This window comes from Engraulis encrasicolus, chromosome 23 (assembly GCF_034702125.1).
Source record: "Engraulis encrasicolus isolate BLACKSEA-1 chromosome 23, IST_EnEncr_1.0, whole genome shotgun sequence".
Classification (NCBI taxonomy): Eukaryota; Metazoa; Chordata; class Actinopteri; order Clupeiformes; family Engraulidae; genus Engraulis; species Engraulis encrasicolus.
The window spans coordinates 9705293-9715292 of NC_085879.1; the positions used below are offsets into that span (position 1 = coordinate 9705293).

Here is a 10000-nt window from a genome sequence, read left to right on the forward strand (position 1 = left end):
CTCTCGCGTCTCTCTTTGTCTCTTTTTGTCCTCCAACTTCTGCTCTGTGTTTGCTCTGCCCATTTCTAAAAAAAACTCTCACCAAACTTACCATAATACACTTGACGTTTTTTCCTCAAATATTTTTTTTTTCTTTCTTACATCTCTCATGTCTATCTTTCTGTCTCTTTTTGCCCTACTGCCTCCAGCCTCTGCTCTCTTCTTTAGCGCTGCCTATTTCGAAAAACCCTATCTAGAGCTAGAAGACACTTGACTCGTGCCTTGTGCCGCGGTGGCTAAAAATATCACCTAGTTAGAGTGCTAACAAGATGCAACAAGCCCTGCCTCATCAAAGGGTGGGAATGAAAAAAAAGCCTTTTTTTCTGCCCGCTACCTCTCACTCTTATCTTAGGTCGAGATAATTACTTAATTTTAGGAGGAATTTGTTTTTATGTGCAAATAATTGCTGGGCATAATGAAGCTAGGAGACACGCCATTCGAACTCGGAGAGATAAATCCAGCTGGTCGCTTGCTGCCAGAGATACCGGCAGCCAACGTTTTTTCGTGTATTTTTTTACTTTTTCTTTTTTTTCTGATGTGTCTTTCATCTTGCATTGTGTTTACTCTTGAACCAATAAGAGATAGAGAGAGAGAGTACATGTGCTTGCAATAGCTTCACTTCACGACTGGATGCTTAAGGGTAGACAGACAGACAGAAAGACAGACAGACAGACATACAGACAGACAGACAGACAGACAGACAGACATACAGACAGACAGACAGACAGGAGTGCACGCGCAAAAACACACACATGCACACACACTACACACAAATACACATGCATATACAGTACATACATAAATGGACACACACACACACACACACACACACACACACACACACACACACACACACACACACACACACACACACACACACACACACACACACACACACACACACACACACACACACACACACACACACACACACACACACACACACACACACTCGTACAGTGCAGTATACACACAGAATGAGAGGAACACACATAAAAACAAGAACATAGGCAGGCAAACACCCACACCCAAGTGCACTTGACGACGAATGGAGTGCTTTGCATGATAAAAGAAACCGCAAAAAGAAAACTAGATTTCAAAGCAGTGGCAATCATATTGCATATGGTGCCCGCCTACCACAATTTGCACTTGTCCCCAATCTGACACCTTACCTACAAACTTTTTCACAACATTTTCACAGGTTTATCCAAGGCAAAAACAGAAGAAGTTGATGCTGGCCCAAAGCCAACCTGGTGAGGCAAATAAAAAAGGCAAATAAACACAAATGTATACAAACATAAATAGATGCACGCACAGACACATATGCAAACACACGTACACACGCACGCACGCACGCACACACGCACGCACGCACAAACGTAGGCAGGCAGGCAGGTAGGCACGCACACACACACACACACGCAAACACAGTTTGGATCCTTCCTTATAGAAGCGACCACTTTTATCAAATGTCCACTAGCCTCAAGCATCCTCAGTGCTGCAGGCTCTGGTTCCGGGTGATAGCTCTGGACAAGGCCGTGGTCTTTCAAAAAGTCCCACTGTGAAAGTGCCATTGCCATTGTGGAATAGCATGCCACAGTACTCAATGAAATTGCATTTATGCCTCACCTGTTCAAGGGGGCAGCCCAGCAAGCACCCCAGTGCATTAGTGCAGCCAGGGGGTTGATGTTGTGCTCAGGGTAGGGGTGCGTGACATGACGATATGAAATCATGAATCGTGAAATATAGCTGAAGATTGTTGAAAACCTGCCAAAGTGGAAAAATCATATACTAGATCGTATAGATCACTTTGGAGTGAGGATTTTATTTTATTTTATTAGGGGCCAAGCAGCGAAGCTGGCGAAGGCCCCTACTGTTTTAGCTGGTATTCTTATTATTATGTCACCTCTTTCCTCTCCTTAGCAAGTCTATGGCAGCCCATAGAACCGTAGGTAGGAAAATGCTGTAAATTGGCACACACATTCGGGGCAGTCTCAGCATTACCCACAGCAATTTACAGGTCCCCAGTCCCAACGCTCTAGCGCCACCAGCAGGTCAAAGTTGCCGGTACATTTCTGCTTGTAACTTTTGAACCGCTGGGCCAATTTTCATAAACTTGGTATCCCTGGAATCCTTGGGCCAAGACGAATCCAACGCACCCTATGACGTCATTTTCCGCCAGGATAGTTTTTCCGCCATTTTGGATTTTGTGAAATTCAATAAAAATGCTATTTTTCCCGCAATTTTTGACCAATTCGCCCGAAACTTGGTATATAGTATCTCTAGACTGAGGTACACATGGGGTCTCAAGGAATATTAGATATCTTTTATAATTTTGCCGTGACAGCCAATCAAAATTGTCGTAAAAGTGGTGAAACAGGAAGTGAGGTCATATCTCAGCAACTGTTTGTTGAATTAGATTGGGATTTTGTACATACATAGCAGTCCATCCCATGACCTACCACAAAAAAAATCAGAACCCCAGCTCAAACTCTGTAGCGCCACCAGCAGGTCAAAATTTTAGCTACATTTTTGCCTGTAGCTTTTAAACCATATGCACGATGTAAAATATATTATTAACACTAGAATCCTTGGGCCAAGCCGAATTCAACGCACTATATGAAGTTATGTCAACGCAGAAGGGAAATTCCGCCATTTTGAATTTTGTAAAATTCACTGTAAGTCTATGGTAGCCCATAGAACCATACATAGAAAAATGCTGTAAATTGGCACACATATTTGAGGCAGCATCAACATTACCCACAGTGAGTTATAGGTCCCCAGCCCCAATACTCTAGCGCCACCAGCAGGTGAAAGTTCCAGGTACATTTCTGCTTGTAACTTTTGAACCGCTGGATCAATTTTCAGAAACCTGGTATCCCTGGAATCCTTGGGCCAAGACGAATCCAACGCACCCTATGAAGTCATTTTCTGCCTGGATAGTTTTCCCGCCATTTTGAATTTTGTAAAATTCAATAAAAATGCTATTTTTCCCGCAATTTTTGACCATTTCGCCCGAAATTCGGAATATTGTATCTCTGTACTGAGGTTTGTATGGGGTCTCAAGAAATATTAAATATCTTTTATCGTTTAGCCGTGACAGCCAATCAAAATTGTTGTAAAAGTGGCAAAACAGGAAGTGAGGTCATATCTCAGCAACCCTTTGTCGGTTTCGGCTAGGATTTTTTTACACACATAGATGTCCATCTTATGACCTACTGAAAAAAAATTCAGACCCCCAGCTCAAACTCTGTAGCGCCACCAACAGGTCAAAATTTTAGCTACATTTTTGCCTGTAGCTTTTAAACCATGTGCACAATGTAAAATATATTAATATCACTAGAATCATTGGGCCAAGCCAAATCCAACGCACTATATAACATTATGTAAACGCAGAAGGGAAATTCCGCCATTTTGAATTTTGTAAAATTCAATAAAATGCTACTTGTCACACAATTTTTGTCAGAATGACCAGCAAAAAGGTACACATCATCTTCAGACTGATAGGCATTAGGGTATCCAAAGAATTTTTGATACCTCTATCGTTTGGAGGTGACAGCCAATCAAAATTGTCGTAAAAGTGGAAAAAAAGGAAGTGAGGTCATATCTCAGCAACCGTTTGTCAGATTCTTTTAGCTATTTTTTGCACACATACTAGTCAATCCCATGACCTCCCACAACAAAAATCCAGATTCCCAGCTCAAACTCTCTAGCGCCACTAACAGGTAACAGGAAGTGAGCTTATAATTGTCAGCCCTTTAAGGGATTCAAAATAAACGTGGTTCATGTGAGCACACTTCCCTCCAAGGAATGCACACCAACATTGGCGAGATTTGGGCCAAAGGGGGCGCTGCAGTTCCTTCTGTTGCCGTGGCGACTTTGGCAAGTTTACTGCTTGGCCCCGCATTGCTGCTTGCAGCTATATTTTTATGTTTATTTTAAGAGTGATGATGTTGACTTTATCGGAGTGATGTTTACTTACTTGTGCTGTTGCCTTCCTTTTTTTGTACTGAATCTTTAACTTGTACTGTATAATAGTGCACTTTATCATTGTGTTTACATTTTAATTGGTTAACAATGTTTGCACATGCAAAGTTGTATACACATGCAAACATGTATATTCATTAAAATCTGTTCAGAAAGGTTTTTAACCCTACAATGCCTGTTTTTTATGAAAGGTAGAGATGAAAAAAATCAAAAATTTGATGTTATGGTGAAAAAGATCGTGAAATGACATGCTGCCCAGCCCTAGCTCAGGCTCAGGAGAGCGCTGGTTACTCACCCTCTCAATCCACCTGGCATAGTCAGGAACCAAAGCCACGAGCACTGCTCTCAGGCCTAACACAACGCACTCCGGACAAACAGCTAAGTGGACATAACAAGAGGGCCGAATGACTTGAACTTAACTGGTCACATTACATTATCGATACCGAGTCGATACTACGGCGAAGTGCATCTCATCGCTCTTCCGCACTTCCACACCCCCCAACCCCACCCCACCACGTCCATCACCTCCCTCTCCTGACTCCAGCATCCTACCCCCTGTTCTGTTCGCTCAGCGGGGCTAAGGTAAGGAAGGGAGGGGGGGGGTCATAAATTAGGTAGGGAAATTACTGCTAAGTGTGGGAATAAATTAAAGTGCACTTGCATCTGTAAACACTGTCTGACTACATAATTACTGCACACTCCCACTAAGACAGGAGCAGAGAGAGGAGAAGAGGGGAGGGGAGAGGAGAGGAGGGAGGTGGGGAGGTTAAGGATGGGAGTGGGGGAGGGAGAGAAAGAGAAATACAGAGAAGGAGGAGGACAGAAAGAGAAGCATAGATTGAAAAGAGAAAGACAAGTGAAAGAGGATAAAATGGACAGAAAAGGAGAAGCTGGAGGAGAAGAAAGCGAGGAGAAGGGGGAGTAGACAGAGAGAGAGAAAGGAAGAAAGAAAGAAAGAAAGAAAGAAAGAAAGAAAGAAAGAAAGAAAGAAAGAAAGAAAGAAAGAAAGAAAGAAAGAAAGAAAAAGAAAGAAGGAAGGAAAGAAAAATGTGGGAGAGGGAAATATGAGAGCGTGAGAGAGAGGGGGAGGAAGAGAGAGAGAAGAAAGAGGGTGAGATGGACAGAAAGAGAGAAAAGGAAAAGAAGAAAAGAAGATGAGATGAGGCAAGGTAAAGGCTGATGGCTGTGACCTGTGGAGCGAGCAGCAGGGAAGCCCAGAGTGCTGTGCAGTTTACTGTGAATAAACACACAAGCAACATCTCAGGCAGCAGAAGAGGAGGAGGAGAGGAGAGGAGAGGAGAGAGAGAGAGAGAGAGAGAGAGAGAGAGAGAGAGAGAGAGAGAGAGAGAGAAAGAGAGAGAGAGATGGGGGGGGGGCAGGCAGGAAGAGGAGAAGAGAAGGAGAGGAGAAGAGAGGCAAACAAGAAAGGAGGAGGACATGGATAAGGGGGGAGATAGTGGAGAATAGAGGGCAAGGAAAGATGCTGAGAGAGAGAGAAAGAGAAAGAGAGAGATAATTTGCTCTGAATAAACAGAATCGCAGGAAGGCAGGAAAAGGAAGAGAGAAGCGAGGGAGAAAGGAAGAGAGAGAGAGAGAGAGAGAGAGAGAGAGAGAGAGCGAGAGTGAGAGAGAGAGAGTGATGGTAGTGAATAAACACAGCAGCAGCAGCATGTCATGCAGGAGATTAGCTGGGGCCTGCTTGGCCACCGCAAGGGCAGCAAAGGGCACCAGAGGACACACACGTATGGACACACTCACAGATGGGAACATATACAGTATAACATATAAGAAGACACACACACACACACACACACACACACACACACACACACACACACACACACACACACACACACACACACACACACACACACACACACACACACACACACACGCACACACACGCACACACACGCACACACACGCACACACACGCACACACACGCACACACACGCACACACACACACACACGCCAAATGTGTAGATACACACGTCATGCTGTACACATTATCTACACATTATGCGTGCGTGTGCACACACACGCACGCACGCACGCACGCACACATACACATACACAGATTCTCAAATATCCCTCTTTTTCTCCTACATGTGGCAATGAGGTGACGACAGCCAGCCAACCATTACATCCATGGCTGTCTGCCTATATCACTCAAGCATCACCAACACACATCCAAATACTCAGTGTGCCTGAGTAAAATATCACTGACAACAAGCCCACGTCCTCCTGCTAGCCATCTTGATGACTGTGGTGGTGGCAGCAAAGATTTTCAATACGGTAACCGATATAAATAATATTAAAGTGGATTAAGTGGGGTCCAGTCCTGTCCCCAAAATACTGAATGTGTGATTTTCCATTGAACTCCATTCTTTGTCCTAGTCTCGCAATAGGACATGGCTGGCATAAGGATTGCAGCTTAGAACCTCACATCACATGGAATCCAGAAGAAGCCCCTTGAGAATCATCTCTACGTCACCAATTGTCTCTAGTGGTAGGTCCTCTCTCCACCTGACTACTCCACCCAGACTTCATCATGGCAGCAACCGCAAGTCCCTACTGCCTTCCTATGTAGAAGGCAAAAACCAAGGAATCGACTATGGAGTGCATCCGAATACCCAAGTAGGCTTTCAAACCAGGAGAAGAACGGTACCCGGATGACCTTCAATAGTAGGCAAACGATGGTGAATTCACTACAATTTCGCTATCCCAGAAGACTGTGGGAGGTCGACAGCTGTAGGGCCATTGATCATTAGTGCCATCAGGGGAGGGAATTACAGTGACCGATACAGTTGAAAGGTCATGTAAATGGGATGGCGGTGCTGTAGTACAGTGTTTCCCAACCAGGGGTACGTGTACCACTAGGGGTACGCATGCGCACCTCAGGGGGTACTTATATAGAGTGTTGTCACATTGGGATAGAGGAACAGATATAGAGCATGAGTTAGAGGGGTACTCATCATATGACAAAATGGGGTACACAGGATAAAAAAGGTTGGGAAACACTGCTGTAGTACATCAGGATTGTGCTACTACAGCACTACTAAGTGCCTTCTACAGTATTCGGATGCAGTCCATGACACCACATGTGGAAGGATGACCACTAATGCAGCGGATTAATCTAGTCCAATGGCTGTCCAGGTGCAGTCTACAGCAATGAAAGTCCACACCAGCACGCTGCACCATCATTACATCACACTTAGCTGGCGCTTTTTATCCAAAGCGACTCACAGATATGACAGGGTATTGGTCACAATCCCTGGAGGGTGCCTTGCTCAAGGGCACTTCAGCCATGGAAGGGGGAGAGGGGTTGGTAAGGGATTGAATCTGCAACCCTGTGATCTACAGTCCAACTCCCTAACCATTACACCATGGCTGCCACCACCAAGTGCTCAGTGTGTCTGAGGCCTAAGAAAATTAAAAGTTTGGTTCCGGTTGGTTGTCAGATTTGGTCATGGGTCGGTCGGAATTTATTTATTTTTTTTTTCTATTTTTTTTTTCCAATTTTTTTTTATATGTCCGACACCCCCAACCACCCACATGCGCCAGATTTCGTCATAAACGTTGTTTGAACAATGCCAAGGACGATAGTGGAGTGAGGCCTACAGCTAAAGTTACAATTAAATATAATAAACATTAATGAGCCAATTATACTGACCGTCACCGAAATGAGGATATGATGCGTAATAGCCTACCGTTTCTGGCAAAACTTGTCCAGCTGTCAGTTGCCTGACACTGCTATTTTAACTCCTGTAGGCCTATGTCCCGTTTACTTTTTTGATTCCTTTCCATCATCCGTTGTAGACCATATTTTCATTGGGATGAAGGTTCTGGCTTGCAAACATTCTATTTACTCACTTTTTGTTTTACGCGAGGATGTAGACACCTAGGCGATATGAATGTTTTAATGAAGGGTGATTGAGGGGCAACATCGTCATTGCCATTAAAGCATTATTGTAGGAAACTGTAGTAGTCCTAGGTCTTCATCGAACAGTCGTATGCCTATTTGTGGCGACATCATCGTTCATTTCTATTTCATTATTTGGAGGAGGTGCGGAGAGTGAGACAGTGACAGGCGCCCTGCTCCTGTGCAATGGTGGAGGGACAAGCAGAGAGAGAGAGAGAGCGAGAAAATAACGGGCGCAAGTCAACGGACTTCTTGGTTAACCATGCCTTGTGGTAAATTAAAGAATGAAGGAAAACTTGGGCAAAGCATTTCCCTTCTCTCATATTAACTTATTTTACAAGGTATTGTTACAGTGCTACTTTAGTATTGCTATAACGAGTTATGCATCTCGTCGAACATGCAGCGCGACTGAATGGAAGCCCTTTTCTAACACGACGAGACAATATCAATACATTCAAAAATCGTGGATACTCATGTTGTCTGTGTGTTGCATTTCGAGGCGGGTGGTCAGGCTGTGTCAGTGTCGGGTGAGGTAAGGCTATTAAGCTATTATTTGACAGGCATTTTCGCCAGGTTCCCAAACTATCCTACATCGTAGGCTATTAGTCTGCAAGAACGCTATGAGGCAAGTTGTTTAAAACTTACGAGCTACAACGACTACCAAGTTGTAGCATAATAATTAGCCTACAATGTGACCGAGTAGGTGCGCAACTCTGCAGTAGAGATGGGATTTATGGCTCTTTTTCGGGATCCGGATCTTAGTGGCTCGTTCCTTTCAAAGAGCCGTTCAAAAAACTGGCTCTTTTGGCTCTTTTTTAAATGTGTTAAGAATGTAATATTTTGACTCCTCCTCAAGGTAATGTTGTCCAAACAACAACTGATTATTCTCCTGCTTCTAAAGACCGTTTTTGCCTCTCTTTGAGGCAAACAATTGTGTTTTTTCCCAAATTGAATTACTCTGGTCGAGGTCACGTGCTTAAAATGAATGAAAAATGAACGAAATAACGGTCGAGTGGCTCCCCCAGCTGTGATCCGGTTCCCATCGTTCACTTCAGGGAGCCGTTCAAAAGAACCGGCTCGTTCATGAACGACACACCTCTACTCTGCAGTGACATTTGGGGTTTTCTAATATCAAGCCGGCGGCCCTTATGGCGCGCGCGTGTGTGTTGCTCCTATGTGGATAGTCATGCGATGCAAATTCAGTAACTTGCAGGCAGGTAGAAAGTGAGAGATGGCGAGTTATAGGAATTAAGAAACGTGTTGTGTCTTGTCTATATGAACAACCGTCCACACAACATCGATATTTTTTTGAGGATTCCAAAAACTCAAAAAAAAAAATTTGGGTCGCACAAAAAATGATAGGGTCGGTCGGCAACCGGAACCAAAACATTATTTTTTCTAGGCCTGAGTAAATGAAAGCAGGTAGAGCCAAGTACTTAACAGCAGATGCCTACACAGACTTCTTGAACGTGTTGGCCAACAAAAGGTGAATCTTACATTATATTTGACTCTGTGTGGGCCCCCTACATAGATGGGGCCCTAAGCCCTCACTCCCACTTTACACCCGACTCCCCCACGTCTTACTACATCCCTGCATCCAGAACCTTCAGGAAGAGGTATAGACATCACTGACACATACCACCTACAATAAGCCCACCAAAGAACGTACTGTACTATACATGCACATGTCAACGGAGACGTGATTGAGTAAGAGAACGAAAAATTCAGACGCACAGAGACGTGCAAGACACACCAGACAATTCAGGATATGTTGTGTGAATTTAGAGGTTTTTGTTCGGGAAGAGAGAGGGAAATTGGGCTGATGGGAGGCATCATTTTGAATTCAGACGGATCACGTACTGTGGCAGGTCTTCTGCTGCTACTGCATTATGCATGTAGAGCATTGCTCCAGCAGACAGGTATCGTTTGTATTTCTGGGCCTGTTTGTGCACGCTGCTCTATTCAGGAGATTGTGCCCCGTACTCTGCTCTGCTCCCTCTCTCCCAGTTACTCTGTCTCTGCCCAGTTTCTCTGTCTTTACACCCCCCAC

The 10000-nt window shown here is 44.3% G+C and overlaps 1 protein-coding gene across 4 annotated transcripts in view; it reads right to left on the reverse strand.

Annotated features, from left to right (window-relative positions):
* macrod1 (mono-ADP ribosylhydrolase 1) overlaps nt 1-10000 on the reverse strand; it is a 143915-nt gene that overhangs the window by 42470 nt on the left and 91445 nt on the right. The gene's annotated exons all lie outside the window — the stretch shown is intronic.